Genomic DNA, 16,429 nt, shown 5'->3' with positions numbered 1-16,429 from the left:
GGATTTAATGTCATGTTTTGCACACTTTGGTTACATTCGTGACAAACAGTCAGAAGTTTAATATCAAACAGTCATAAACTATTTTGTATCTCCAGTTCACCTTACTTGCACGTGTCTGGGCTGTGGGAGGAAACCGGAGCTTCCAGAGGAAACCCACAGACACGGGGAGAAGGAACTTCTTGCTGTGAGGTGACAGTGCTACCCACTGAGCCACCGTGTCGCCCTCTATAAACCTTACAAAACATGCTTTATTATTATTATTATTATTATTAAATCATTTTAGGAGAATTGGAGACCACAGGCTGGTCAAAGTAAAAACCACCTTTGCTGAACTCGATGTCATTGTGGGAATAAAATCATGTTACAAATGCAACTTGGCTCACTAATTTGTGTAAGGATCTGTAATAAGAGTGCAAGAAGGTCATGGGTTTGATTCCCCAGCTGTGTGGAAAGTGTCTTTTCTGTGAGGAGTTTGCATGTTCTCCTTGTGTGTGTGGGTGTCCTCTGGGTGCTCCAGTTTCCTCCTGCAGACAGGTCAACCGAGGGAGCTACTGAAAGGCTTGAGTGTGTGTGTTGTGGTGACCTGTCCTGCCTTTGGCTCAATGAATTAGACCCACTGCAACTCTGACCAGGATGAAACTGGTAAATTTGACATGTAACGAATGAATGTAGTTATTTAATGCAACCATGTGGCACAGTGCTTATGATTCGTGTCTAGCACTCTTCAAGTGACACTGAACACAGTCAAGCGAGCTTTAAATGCTCGGTAGTTTGAAGGCTTGTCCTGCCTGGTATAAAAGCATGATGAAGCGCAAGTCTGTGGTTCTCTTTGGCCAGCATGGACGTCAATGCAGTCCCAGCAATACACTGCGACAAGCTTATGGAGCAACTTCAGCCTGCTAAACATGAGTGAGTGAGCGCGTAAGAAGCGACTAAGACGCAACCCTGACTCATGAGGTTCTTCAGGTCTATAAAAAAACACCAAAAAACACTCGAACCCACGAAGTGTGACAGATGCGGTGGCAAATCACATGACAGGACGAGCGATGCATAATAGGGCAATTTCTTTACGACTCTCGTCTCCCTACATAGTGCACCAAAGTTAATAGCTTTTGTGCCCTATGGAGTGCACTGTGTGTTACCGAGGGAGGTATTTGGGATTGGGTTCGCGCTTCTAGTCCCCACTGATCCAGTTTGCAGGGTTGTACAGTTTGGTGAGAGACTTGAGCCTGCTTTACATCACGGTATGGAAGCGAGTCGTTGCGCAGTGAGCGCTTTGCGCTCGGTTACGCAGCGCGCGTGTTTCATTTGTCCGCGTTTATGTTCACTCTCACCGGGGATTTAACTCACCCTCACTTGTCCCTGTGCTGTTTTTCTATCAAACACAGCAAGAACTGTGCGTTGGCCATGCCGAGCTGGAGGAGAAACCTGACTTTCTGCTTGCAGAAGACGCATGATGAAGGTAAGACGCGGCTTCAGTTCTCGCATGTGGTCTGGATGCGCGTCTCGTTTGGGCACCTCGGTCCTGAGCGCACATGCGTAAAGCGTGTATTCTCCACTGATGGGCATGTTTGATGTGTTTTGGATTCTGTTTTTTTTCCTGATTTAAGGGTAAATAAGCTTAATACATTGTCACCCAATACTCAGCTTTATTTTTTTTTAGACATTTGAGAAGTCTGAAAGCTTAGTGACAAACATCAAGCGCTCAGCAGTCGGTCGCATCCAAACAGTGTGTCGTAACTGGTGGAAAACATCCAAAACATCCACTACTCTTAAAGTCGAAGGTTTACATGCACTTGTAAAACATTTATTCTATTAATTGGAATCCTGGAATTGTAATAATTATGCAACTTTTTACGTGTGACTGAATGATTGGGGTAAATACTTGGATTAATAATTTGTATAAAGTTCTATAATGTCATTAAACTTTGTTGAGTTTGTATTTCCACCACGCACTACAGTCATGAACATTGAATTGCTTTATTTATTTATATATTTATTTTAATTTAATTGTATTAGTTTCTCCTATTGCATTGTCCCGATTTGGATATATCCAGTGGCGCAGTGGATAGCGGTATCGCCTCACACCAAGGAGTGGAGTCTGCATGTTCTCCCTGTGTCCTGTTTCTGCATGGGTTTCCTCTAGATGCTCCGGTTTCCTCCAACAAGTTCAGAGACAGCCAGTCAGGTTAACTGGAGCTATTTAAAATGACCCTAACTGTTTGTTTGTAAAAGTGTGTGTGTTTGACTTGCGATGTGGTGATGGCCTGGTGATTTGTCTGGGATGTTTCTTGCCTTTTGCCCAATGAATCAGCCCCACCGCAACCCTGACCAGGATAATGTGGTAGTGAAAGAGTGAATGAATGAATGGATGAATGAATTTCCCTATGCACTCTGATGACCCCTGCCTCCTCTGACATGTCTGAGCCACCGGCTGCCTCCTTCTGCATACTATAATTCTGTTCCCTGACATAAACAATGCAGTTTTTTGTCCTTAATAAATCTGCTTGCACAGTTTTAAATGATGAGATGAAGCCTGAGGGAGGAGAGGGGAGGATTTGGGAGGGGAGGGTATGGGGGTTGTAATGATGCCCCTCAGAGGAGGCTAACTAAATGCTTTGCAATGCATTTTATTACAGAGAACGAGCCTGAACGTGACATAAGGATGAAGATTACATTAATTGCAGACATAAGAGATTAACGATTTTCTCAGCGTGGGAGAGGAGCAGGATCTCTCGCCTCACCGCATTGCTGTTATTAGCAGGAGTTGTAGTTGAGCGCAGGGTTTAGTATGTAGTGTCAGCATGCAGGAGAGCTGTGGAGATAACACAGAGGAAACAAACTGCTGAACGTTTCAGCTCTCAGGACTATTTATGAAGCATTATTGAACATGACAGCTTCTTACCTACAGTGGTTCTCTGTCTGCTGCGAGAACGAAACATAATGCAACACAACACAATGACACAACAGAGTCAGTCGTACAATAAAAATAACCAAAATGTTAGAAATGTGAACATTACAGTGCTGAAATACAGCTGCTCATCATTCCCAGTCTTTAATATCTGAGACTAATGGTAAAAATCTAAGGTTGATTAATCAGTGACCTTTAAGCTGACCAATATTGCCATCAGATGTGAATGGCATGGTTAAATAATTTTATTGACACCCAACATCAACATTCATTCATTTAATTATCCATTCGGTCATTTGTCCATTTATTGAAAAGTTTATTTATGGGCATTAATCATTTTTAGGGATTTTTATAGTGTGTTTATGGGAATTTGTGCTTTTTAACTCAAAAGAATGAGGTCAGGAGCAAGGCCTGGCTCATGGTTCATGCTCCAATTCATCCCAAAAGTGGTGAATAGTTTAAAGTCAGGGGTTTTGTTCAGACCACTTGGCAAATTATGTCTTTAGGGAGCTTGCATTCATGCTGGAACAGAAAAGGTCCTTCCCCACACTGTTGCCACAAAGTTGAAAGCATATACCTTTTTTGGGAGGTTTATTTGTTTTCAGGTGGGTTATTTGGACTCAGAATTAACTCTTATTTAATGTACAGTATTTAATATACGAAGGCAGGATCATTTCTGTGTGGAGTTTGCATGTTCTCCCTGTTTCCTGCCACAAGTCAAAAGACCTTCAGTCAGGCCAAATCGAGCTACTAAAATTGCCCTAAGTGTGTGTGTGTGTCCTGTGATGGACTGGTGACATGTGCAGGTTGTTTTCTGCCTTTTGCCACAATGAATTAGACCCACTGCAACCCTGACCAGGATAAAGCAGTGCTGAAACAGACAATAAATTAGTTTAATAACATTTTTAGATAAAGCAGGACTTTATTAGGTGGAGTGTTTGTAACAGTATTAGGCCACATTTTGGGCTTTAACACACAACTTTGAGTTTGAGATCATAAATAAGCATAAATAAATTAGTTGAGCATCAAGCTGGGATTTGTACCCTACATGTGGCCACCTAGGTTCCATCCACGTAGGGTCACGGGTGCTTTTTTTAACACAATCTTTATTATGAATATTCAGGCAAATAAACCTTATTTACATTATATTTAAATAAGTCATGTTAAAAGCTTAGCAAAACTTAATTACCTTCTGCTTTCATGCTCAGTGGGAAATGTCATGTGCTGGAATTTGCACATTTCACACTAATGCGCCGGTGTAATGTTGCACTGGGGGCGTGAAAAATGTTAAGCCTTTATAAAAGGGTCACTGGGAAAACTGGCTTGAGAAGCCCTGGTTTAATGTGACTAATAGTAGAACAGTAGTATCACTTTAAAAGGCGGCTGTTAGCGTTACTGTACATGCACATGCTTTGTCTGAGAGGTGATAATTGCGTTCTCTATTTTTAGAGTGAACTGGTGTTGCATGTGTTTTAAAATCCCGATGATTTCTACCCCACTGCCAGTCATAGCAAACATTCTTTACGTCCCTCACATGGAGAAGTGAGTGAGCGATCGAATAAATGAATAAATAACAGTCCAGTGATTGAATTATCAAGTCAGCAAGCTTATTGGCGTCTGTTTTATTAGATTTGGTGTAGCGGGTCCAGCAGTGTGATAGCCCACCACCGCTGAGAGCTCAAGCTTTCCAGTTTAAATCTCGACTGTGCTATCCAACTGGCTGGGCATCTCACAGGCACAATCGGCCGTGCCAGAGGGAGAAAGGTTGCTAACAGGTTGATCTGCCTGTATAAGTGGATGAATTACAGAGGACATTGTGTCATTCTCTATACATTGAAGTCATAGCACAGTGGTAACTCAGTGGTTAAGGTTCTGCTCTAGTAAACAGAAGGTTGCCGGTTGAAGCCCAGCTATCGCCAAGCTGTTATTGTTGGGCCCCTGAGCACCTCACTGTCACTGCTGGACTGAGAATAGTCCACCAACCAAAAATATCCAGCCAACAGCGCCCCGTGTGCAGCATCCTGTGACCAATGATGAAGGTCTAGATGACTAACTCAAACAGCAGCAATAGATGAGCGATCGTCTCTGACTTTACATCTACAAGGTGGACCAACTAGGTAGGAGTGTCTAATAGAGTGGACAGTGAGTGGACACGGTATTTAAAAACTCCAGCAGCGCTGCTGTGTCTGATCCACTCATACCAGCACAACACACACTAACACACCACCACCATGTCAGTGTCACTGCAGTGCTGAGAATGATCCACCACCTAAATAATACCTGCTCTGTGGTGGTCCTGTGGGGGTCCTGACCATTGAAGAACAGAATGAAAGGGGGCTAACAAAGCATGCAGAGAAACAGATGGACCATACTGAAAGACTGGGATTCATATACATATACCTGAATGGATGGAGAGTTCCAAAAGTTCCTAAAAACTCAAGTTTTAAATCCACCCCTGTGTAAAACAATTAACGTTTAGCTAGTCAGTCATCATATCGACAGGTCCGCTGATGAATGTACGTAGTTTAGCCTGAGCTGGTGATTAGCATGTTGATTTAACCTTTATGTGACGGATTATTTAATGAACGTATCGGCTTAGTCTGTTTGTTTAGTTAAAAAATAGCCGATACTCGATTGATCCCTCGACTTACGACTTTTTAATTAACGTGTGCACTTGGTGTTTGTCCTCAGGATACACTGCATGTCCAAAAGTATGAAGACACCCTTTCTAACCACCAGACTTCAGTTCAGACAGACCTGTGTGCATTAATTAAGCCGTCAGTGCTTATCATTTTTGTCTTCTGTGCCCAGGGCCTGAAATTCGGTTCCTACACCCCTGATTAAAGGTCGCAGGCATTTGGTCAAGATTCAGATTTAAGAGTTGAGCCTTGGCGGTGGAGAGCTTGTCTGAATGTTTGAAGACAGTTTTGTAATTCTGTTGTCGACGTTAGTTTGTTGTCACGGAGCTTTGCGTTCCTATTTACATAATCTTCCTCGGTGCACTGATCCTCTTAATAAACCCCGCACAATTACCATCAGCAGCAGTAGCAGGTTTCTGGAACATCACTGCCAATCAGATGGGATCGCTCCTGTACTGGATGCTTTTATGAATATACAGCATTGATATTATATAATATATTGACTATAGAACTGATCAGCTATGAGAAATGCAGGTTTTTCTTGAACTTTCTCCTGTATTTGCACTTCATTTGCTGTCGGAGTAACAATTACAGAAGCTGTAAAAAGCTCTCTGGGGATTCTGATGTCTGCTCAGCATCTCCAGAATCAGTGCTGGTCCATAATGAAGACCGGATAAATTTAAATAGACCTTTTAAAATTTGAAAAAGCACCAGTGACGTACCTAAGCCTGTCGGAGTAGACGAGAAGCAGACAAGTGAACTGAGGCCGGCGTTGCTGAGTTTGCTGTCCGACTGTGTGAACGTATGAGTGGATCACATTACTCACGGACGAATTGGAATCAGGACGGCTTAGTGACAGGAAAAGCCCATACACAATTTCTGTGCCTGACAGACTTTAGCATGATTTGCTCAATCAGTTTAACAAGCAATAAAAATGCATCTATTTTTCACAATGCACATACAGCAGCACCTTGAAACTCGACATCAGTTGCTTATGGGAGTGGCGTCGAGTTTAAAAGACGTTGAGTTTCAAGGCATTTTTTCCCATAAGGATGTCTGGGAAACCTGTTAATGCGTTCCATGCTCCCGTTGACTTGCATATATTTTAGGCTAATGTAAAAGAATGCGGTTGTTTTTGACACTTATACACTAAAACAGTTAAATACAATAAAAGCTGCACTTTAGCTTTACTTCTTTATTGTTTCATTATGCTTCCTAATCGTGGAGATGCTTGATCTTGGAATACTGTATTCCGTTCAGTACCGGCGCATTCACATGAGAAGCAGCAAAACCACTTTTTGTGCTGGCAGTGCTGTTATTTCCTGTGGAGTGTGGCGGTGCACAAAGCTTAACGTGACTTATTGTATTAAAACAACAAGCGAGGAATTTCATCAGTGGAGTTTAGTGCCCCTGTCTCCTTCTTTTAGTACATTAAACCACGTTAAGCTTTATTTTTAACCATAAACATTTTAGACTCTGGGAGAAACTGATTCTGATTCTCACAGTTTCTCAGAAGCTCGAGCTGTAACACAAGTTTAAAAGTGAAATAGTGAGGAAAATCCAGATAAACACAGATACACGTGGAGCTTTCAGACTGGATTTGATGGTTATTCCACACAAATGCAGATTCGTCTCATATTCACACTTTGATGACGTTTTACCGCACCGCTCAAGCCGAGCACTGAACAAAGCGGCAGTTTCAAAGATTTTGAGTTAGAAGGTACCACTGTATTGTGTTTGATTGTGCAGCATCTCTAGCTGAGTGAAATGCAAGCTCAGCACCACCGCTCATGCTTCACTCCATTCTGTGATGGATAAGACGTCGAGGTACCAGCGCCGGCGGCATCTGGTGTCCACGACTTAATACACGCTTTGTGTTTATATTCTCCTGATCACGTTCATCTATCTGCCGAAGTGAGTCGGCAGCACGACTTTAACAACCATCCACTACGGCACATCGGCGGCACAGGTGACAGAGAGGGTCGAAGAGAGGCAGTAAATGACTCCGAGCTGAATTTATCTACGGCTAATACCTCTCGGTCTCTTTCTCGCTTCTCTCTCGCTGGATTACGGGCAGTAAATGCCGTCGCTCTTGAGTTAGAACCGACCCTGGCGTAAATCACACTGCTGCTCATCTCTGGCTGAACAGTCTGGAGACTCTTGTTGGAGATATTAGCTGAAATGAGGGTGGAAATCAAGGCTGTTGAGGGTGCGAACGATTTTGGGTGGATTTTATGAGCTAATCATTTTTATGAAGTGGGAAATGCTGGTTGTGGGAAATGCTAAATAGGAATGCTGGTTGTGAATGCTGGTTGCACTAAATAGTCTGCCTAATAAGTGCACTGTGAAATACATATGTAGGCAGTAACCCAGCAGTTAAGGTACTGGACTAGTAAGCAGAAGGTACCTGGTTCAAACCCCACCACTGCCAGGTTGCCACTGTTGGGCCCTTGAGCAAGGCCCTTAACCCTGAGTTGCTTAGACTGTATACTGTAAGTCGCTTCGGATAAAAGCGACTGCTAAATGCTAAGGATGTCAGATGGCACAGAACAGGGTTTTTCAAACTTTTTTTAAGCGACCCACAGTTTGTCCATGATTTTTATGCGACCCAGGCAACACAAACAACCCATCTTATTCTCTCTATACAAGATGTAACATAAAGCCTCCACAAGGGGGTGGTCACGTACAAATTTGTTTTTTATTGTTTTTTATCTTTGCGGCCCATTTGTAAAACCACGGCTTAGAAGCGCTGTCACATGAGGTGCTGTGACTAGCGTACAGACTAGTTGATTGTTTATGAGTCTAGAAATAAAGAAAAATAAAGTGACTCTTATTGACCGGCTTTGTTGTTGATACCTATTCAGTTGTTTAATAAAGCCATGTGATTGTTTTCCTTTAAATATTGTTCAATGCAGATTTACTTAACTAATACGTCCCAGACAGACCAAGGAGAACTTCATTACCAGACAATATAAAGCTAATTACATTTTTACAATCTACCCAGTCAGTAAGGACGCGACTTACTCAGCAGTTTTAGATGGATTGATGGATTCCAGCGGTTTATAAAATCGGCTAATTATTAATCTTCTGACTCTGGTGGCAGGACGTATTAATTCTTAATCTTTAACCCAATATTTGCCTGGTTAATACTGATAAATTATAAAAGACTGATTCATTCTCTAATCATTTAGTTAATATTGTATTGGACGTCATCATTGTGACACTTCAGAAGAATTTTACAATAATAAACTGATATTACAATATGAGCAGCAAAGCCAATAGTTAATGTGCATCCCATTTAAAAACAAATGGTATTAAAATACAGTGACCTCCATTTTAATAGCACCGAACATTATCTAGCTTGGAGGTCATTAAGACTGGAGTGGGGTGGAATCATAATTACCAAACATAATCTGAGGCAGCTCCATAAGTCCATGCACACTTTTGGTAGGCTGGTCATTTCTAGGAAGACTCGTAGCATGAGCTCAGACCCCAGCGTCCAAAGAATGTGTTGCAAAACATTTATTTTATGACCATGGTGAAGCGTAACGCAACCAGGGTAATTGGATACGACCAGATTAGGTTCTATATGGTCTCCTAATTCTGGTGAGTAGCACTGTGTCCTCACAGCACGAAGGTCCAGGGTTTGAATCCAAGTTTGGGCGGTCCGGGTCCTCTCTGTGTGGAGTTTGCATGTTCTCTCCGTGTCTGTGTGGGTTTCCTCCGGGAGCTCCGGTTTCCCCCCACAGTACAAAGACGTGCAAGTGAGGTGAACTGGAGATACTAAATTGTCCCTGACTGTGTTTGACATTAAACTTGTATTTATATAAAAGCATCTGCTAAACACAGACCATAAAGAACAAACAGAAAAACAGGCCACAGTGGGAGGAATGAACATCTTAGACACACAGTGTTGGAAGTGAGAGATCCTGCTGAAGCTGCATTGTTTTTATTTTCTTTTAACGGACATTAAGGAGACCTTGATGGCAGGAGACGGCGGCTGTCCACTCGGTTTACCCGATGAGGAGTTTAATCTAAGATGAAAGCTTGTTTTGTCAGTACATGATGGTGAGAGATGTGAATCTGCAGTGCAGGCAAGCTGTCAGCAAGTCATGAACACAGCACAAGCCATGATAGATATTAAAATACCACCTCTTTTTTTATAGCATTTGTTTGTGAAATGGGGATGTCCGACAAGCTCATGGGGGTAAAAAAAATATCCGTTTGTAGTTACAGTTTGTTTGTTTATTAGGATTTTAACGTGTTTTACACTTTAGTTCCATTCATGACAGGACAGATAGTTACTGCTTACACAAGATTCATCAGTTCTAGTTAAATATTAAACACAGTCACGGTCAATTTTGTATATTTGTACACACACAGACATGGGGAGAACATGCAAACTCCACACAGAAAGGACTTGAACCGCTCCACCTGGGAATTGAACCCAGGACCTTCTTGCTCTAATGTGACAATGCTACCCACCGAGCCATTGTATTTACAGTACTGACAATAATATACAGTACAGTGTCTATGAAGTATTTACTAGGCCAGTGAGACCTTCTCCCTGTTTTGGACCGTTACCCAGTTGTAGATGAAATGAAAACGTTTCTGTCGGATGTGTTCGATATCCTGTCTGTCTTTACAATGACCGAAAACACAGACTGTTGACAGCTGAAAAAAAAAAGAAAACGCTGGTGAAGAAACACAAGTGCAGATTCTCCCACGCAGGTCTAATGCATGGTATAATTAAGTCATTACCGTCATGCTGTGCTCTCTGAAGTGTGGAAATGTGTAGCAGGCCCGGCTGTAATCGATTTCAGATTAAGATGGCGGAGTAAAAAAGTTCTTAACGACTTTAAAAATGGGTTATTTCGGGGCATTATTTTGGTGTATACCAAGTGAATGGTATAGGTCTGAATGCTTGACACCTATATAATTATGATTCTATAACACCCCACTCCAGTCGTAATGACGTAAAGGTAATGTTAGGTGGAATTAAAATAAAGATCACTCTGTTTTAATAGCATAAATTTTTTTAATAGGATGTCGCCGCTCAGGTCGCGCAGCAGTAAAATACGCTAGCACACCAGAGCTGGGTTTTCGAACACATCCTATGGAATCTCAGCTCTGCCATCCGGCTGGGCTGGGCGACTATATGAACAATGATTGGCTTGTTGTTCATACAGTGAGGGAGTTGGATAGAGACCTCATAACTGATGCAATAGCAACCTCTGCTGGCTGCACAGAGTAGAGGAATAATGCTGATCAGGGTGTGGCTCTCCGTGCACAAGGCTGATCGCATATGAACTCACCTTATGCAGATTAAAAGATGCAGTAGGTACTGCTCACGTGTCGGAGGGGGCGTGTGTCTGTCCGCTCTCCTCGATCAGGGGCGGGGGTCAGCTCCAGAGGAGCATAACGCAATCGGGTAAAAATTGGACGTGCTAAAAATGAGGAGAAAAAGGGAGAAAATGCATAAAAAATAAATGGATGTCCGACAAGTTCATGGTCTGGTGTCCAAATACTTTTGGCTTTCAAATCAGAGGAAGTCCTGTATTTAAATGCACGCATTGCTGACTTCATGGGTTTCCTCAGTGCTGGCACACTTTTATTTTTATTCACAATGCCCAGATTTTCTTTGGGTGAATCATAAATTCTTTATTTTATCCTGCTGCGTTTTTCTCTCTGAAAGCTTTTGACGTTTCTCTTGAAGCCCGTCCTGCCTGCTTATTGTCAACGAGACTCGCGAGCAATCGAGTTCCACAGAAACCAATAGATACTGAACCAAGGTCTTCACAGGAGCCCACCCCAATCAATTAGGACGGTGCAGTCCAAACCTATTGGAAACTCTCTTACAGAAACCAATATCCTCTCTTTCTGTGCGGCGGGGAGCTCTGAGGACCAGGTCGATGCTAAATTACATGAAGAACTATTGCACTAACAGCAGGGTGGTACTAAATCACCATATTCTTCTCTTACAGGATCCAGAATGTTATTAATGTTTTGCTGCTCACACCCTTTGTCATGTAATAGAAGAAATATTTAGGTAAATCAAGTATTTGAATTAAAACAGTTTCTAATCCTCGCTGTTGCGTTTGCCCATTATTTCTACCAATCTAGTCGTACCTGATCATATTTCTCTACCTCTGCTACGGTAGACCTCCTCTCCTGACCGAGGAGGGCCGTGATGATCACATGCCCCTCCGACACGTGTGCAATACTGACCGCTTCTTTTCACCTGCATTAGCCGAGTTCATATAGAGATCCGTATCGCGCACGGAGAGTCACACAGACATGTTTTCTATAATCCACCGTGTCACTGTGCAGGCATCATCAATCAGCCAGTAGAGGTCACAATTGCAGCAGTTATGACGAATCCACTCCGGCATTCCCACCCTCGGACGAGCCAGTAATTTCCATGCGGGCACGAGCATTTGTACCTTGGCCCTGACTTTACTAGTCACAAAGGAAAACATGACTGACACTCCTGCTCAACATCTAGCTGCTCAAAACAGTATGGTTGGATTGGGACGAACATAAACTTCTGCTTTGACCGGAAGAGCCAAACTTCTTTCTTCCCTAATGTACCTTTACACTGTTGTAATTTGTAATAGCGGTTTTATAGCTACACGTTGCTAGAAGGTTCTTCTTTGTGTTGAGTATCTCAAAACACCTACCAGCCTGTCTGGGTGCCGGCCAAAAAGCAGGAAAAAGCGACAAAATCATTTGAAAGACGGAAGGTATAATAATAATAAAAGTCAGACTGTCCACAAATAGTAAAAAAGCAGTACCACTGATACATTCCCTAAGTGTGAGTGTCCTGCAAAGATCCCACTAAGAGGTGAAGAAGTTGACCAGGACCTTCTTGGCTGTGGGTTGATAAGACAAAAGCTAAACTTGCTTAAAAAATGCAATACACACTGTGAAACATGGTGGAGGACGCATCATGCTTTAAGGCTGAAATCATTAAACAAGGACCGCTTGTATCGTTCGATTGAAACATGACACAATAAAACATTTTGCCCTGACAGTCAGGAAGCAGTTTCTCTCTTTGCAGCTGTAACTGTGCACCTCCTGAGCATTGCCAGCTGTGCCGTCATGCGTGGTTGGCGCTGGGCACTTTGGACAGGCGGTGTCCATGTTTATTCAGGTTGCTGACAGTCAGAGACGCCGTGTTTAATCCCGAATCATCGTCACTTCCCCCGGCGTGTCAGATGTAGTGACACACTCCGAGCTGAGAGAGGGTTCTGCTGTCGGCTCTCCGAACCGTTTCCACCCTGAACGTCTCACATTTGTTTTCACTCCAGCTGAGATGTGGCGTTAGCTCGCCGATACACCTGAGACCTGGAAGTGTTAGTCTAGCAATGACAAGTGGCATGCTTCCTGTTGGTTTTGTTTCAAATAGATACTATATGGCAAAAAGAATGTGGACGCATGTCCATGAGCTTGTTGGGCGTCTCATACCAAAATCATCTGCATTAATGTGTCACTGTTTGGCCCCTGAGCATGGCCCTCGACGCTCAACTGGATGAAAGTGTCTGCTCAATGCTGCAGATGTATTCCACCCTATACTCTTCAATGAAGGTGGAATTTGGAAGCAGATATTGTATTTTATATATATATTTAAATACGCCTGTTTGCAATGGGCATGACTCTCTTTGAGGATCCACCACTGACTGGTGTAAAGAAGCAGAATAACTGTTTGACCGCTGGGTGGCGCTATCACATAAAACAAATCTAAAACACTTCCCTTCTTCTTTCCCCAAGTCAAAACATTAACGTCACACCTACATGAACGTTCCAGAGTTTTTGGATAAACATGCCGGCTCCACAGAAACTAAACTAGACCGCGAATGTGGAAGAATTCAGGTTGGCTGAGTTCAGAGGGAAGTGAGTATGTTTCATTTAAAGAAGTATAATAATCTTCCTATTAGGATTATAAACTGGTGAGTGAAATCTGCAAAATCTGAGTTTACTCGATGCTGTCAACAATAGATCATCAGTCCCTCAAATAAACAGGAAGTGGAATTGTTAGTAATCAGGGAGCTCTGTTATATTTTTATCTCTTTTATTACTAAAGAGTCTGTGGCCCCGTGTTTGCATATTTTACTCTATTTGGCCCCCAACAAGAAACATTTAGACACTTTTGTTATAAATCATACTCAGAATATGAGCTTTATCTGGATCAGTATCGGGAGCATCTTTGTGTCTCTCTGTACTTTCTCTATCTGCAGACGTTCCACACGTCAGTTCATCTGTGCTAAACTACGTTCACACCTCCAGGTGTTGATGAAACTTCAGGGATCTGCGTGAAAAAATAGAAAAGGGTGTCATTTCTTACAGACCGATTTGTCTGCTGGAGCAGCTGCTTGGCTCAGACTCCACAAGGATGTAAAAGAAAATGACTACAAATGCACTGATGCCGTACACACCAGCGCATCACTACGTGTAAAAACGAAGCGTCGCCGTCTATTTGGTTGTAGGGGTCATATGTGCAACCATTCTTTCTCCAAGCATAAACTAATGACATTGAGTCACATTTTTGTTCCACCTAAACATCGATCTTGTTTATCTAAACGTTTATTAATGCTGTCTGTCATGTCATTGGCACTAACAAACCCCCAATACCATGTTTTACCGCTGCGCCACCTAAGCAAGCCTTTCCTGCCTTCATTTTTCTTTCGGTAATTGCTTTGGAGGTAAAAATTGACTCTTTTTTTTTTTTTTTTTTTTTATCTCTGGCATTATACAAGATTCTTTTATTGAAATAAACAACCAAACAATATTTTCTATTTAAAAAGGGTGGATTTATTTATGTAATTTCATATAAAAAATAGAAGACAAATAAGATTGTAATAAAATCATGACTTAAAGGTTCCAGAAAAGAATGCAAGCATATTAAAGGATCAGTCCGTGCTAAAAACTCTATAATATGCTCTTCATTATGCCCCCTGATAAATAAAGCTCGAGTGTTGTTTGTGGATCACTGATTTAATTTCTCCTGACCTGCTGAATCCGCATCTGAGTAACGTGCTCGCTCGTTCTAAAGGCCATGCGGTGCACTAAAGGGCATGGCACAGTAATAGTGTTCACTAAAGTTTACTCTGCTTGGCATGACATTAAATAACCTGTGCATTTGTTTAACCTGTTAGCAGCTGGTGGCCGAACCGACTGGTGTACACAGAGCCGGTGACCGAGGTGACAGACGTGAGTTTTGTCCCAGCAGTCATCAAAACAAGACATTTATTTATTTATCAGCTGCACGCAGTTATATCTTAAAGAAGAAATAATTAGGGTTTGCAGGATCCCTGCAGTGGATCTCAAGTGTCAGTGCTTTTTATTCCAGCCTTTCCCTTTGGAGGAATTTAATTTTTCCACAGCTTATACACTTATGTAGTGGTTTTTGCTTACTGCCAGAGTCTGCAGGGTAATCCCAATACAAAGCTTATACAGTAGCAGGAAGGACAATGCTGTAGCAACTGGAAATGTTTAGCAAAATTAGACATCCCTATACAATCCCTATACAATCCCTATATAAACTACACAATCCCTATACAGTTCCTATACAAACTATTCAATCCCTATACAATCTCTATATAAACTATACAATCTCTATACACACTATACAATCCCTATACAATCCCAATACAAACGGCACAATCCCTATACAAACTATACAATACCTATACACACTATACAATCCCTATACAAACTATACAATCCCTATACACACTATACAATCCCTATACAAACTATACAATCCCTACACAAACTATACAATTCTTATACAAACTATACAATACCTATACACACTATACAATCCCTATACAAACCATACAATCCCTAAACAATCCCTACACAAACTATACAATTCTTATACAAACTATACCATCCCTAAACAATCCCTATACAAACTACATATTCCCTATACAATCCCTATACACACTATACAATCCCTATACAAACTCTATACGCACTATACAATCCCTATATAAACTATACAATCCCTATACAAATTCTATACGCACTATACAATCCCTATATAAACTATACAATCCCTATACAAACTCTATACGCACTATACAATCCCTATATAAACTATTCAATCCCTATACAATCCATATACAAACTATACAATCCCTATATAAACTTTATACAGCAGCAGGGATGAAAATGCTGTCGCACTGAAGCCTTTTTCATATAAAGTACTTTACCCTCACCAATAATGCAGGTTCTTCCTTTACCACATACAAAGGAACTGGCCAGTACTTTTCTCTGAAAGCCACTAAGATTCGTCTCTATGCTGTAATAAAGCTTCACCAGTCCACTATCAGACCTCTAAATCTGATAACAAATGCAGCAGCACGTCTGGTTTTTAATCTACCCAAGCGCTGCCACGTCACCCCACTGCTGCTCTCCACGCTGGCTTCCTGTAGCTGTCTGCATTCTGTTCAAAACAACGATGCTCGCCTACATAGCCAAAAACGGACCTGCTTAATCTGACCTTAGAGGACTTGTCAACCCTGTCTGGCTCGTCTCTATCAATCTCTCAGAACTCAAGACATCACAGCTCTTCTCTGTCTTCAAAAAATATATATATAAAACTTAGGACCTAACAATTTACTAAGTATCTAAATCGAACCTATCTTTGCATTTACCAATGTCTCCTTATTAAAAATATATCATCTTTTTGAAACACTTTTATTGATCATATATACATTTGACATTTACAGCATTTAGAACATTTACAACAAACAACCAAACAAAACCCACTATTTTATAATATTTTATAAAATACTTGCTACTAAAACAAGCTGAAACGTTAACTCTTGACCACTGCACACACTTACACTGTCTGTCGATCCATCTGAGATGA

The sequence above is a fragment of the Trichomycterus rosablanca genome, chromosome 24 (genome assembly GCF_030014385.1).
Source record: "Trichomycterus rosablanca isolate fTriRos1 chromosome 24, fTriRos1.hap1, whole genome shotgun sequence".
In the NCBI taxonomy this organism is placed as follows: domain Eukaryota; kingdom Metazoa; phylum Chordata; class Actinopteri; order Siluriformes; family Trichomycteridae; genus Trichomycterus; species Trichomycterus rosablanca.
The sequence above is the reverse complement of the archived record's forward strand: the minus strand, read 5'-3'. Positions refer to the sequence as shown.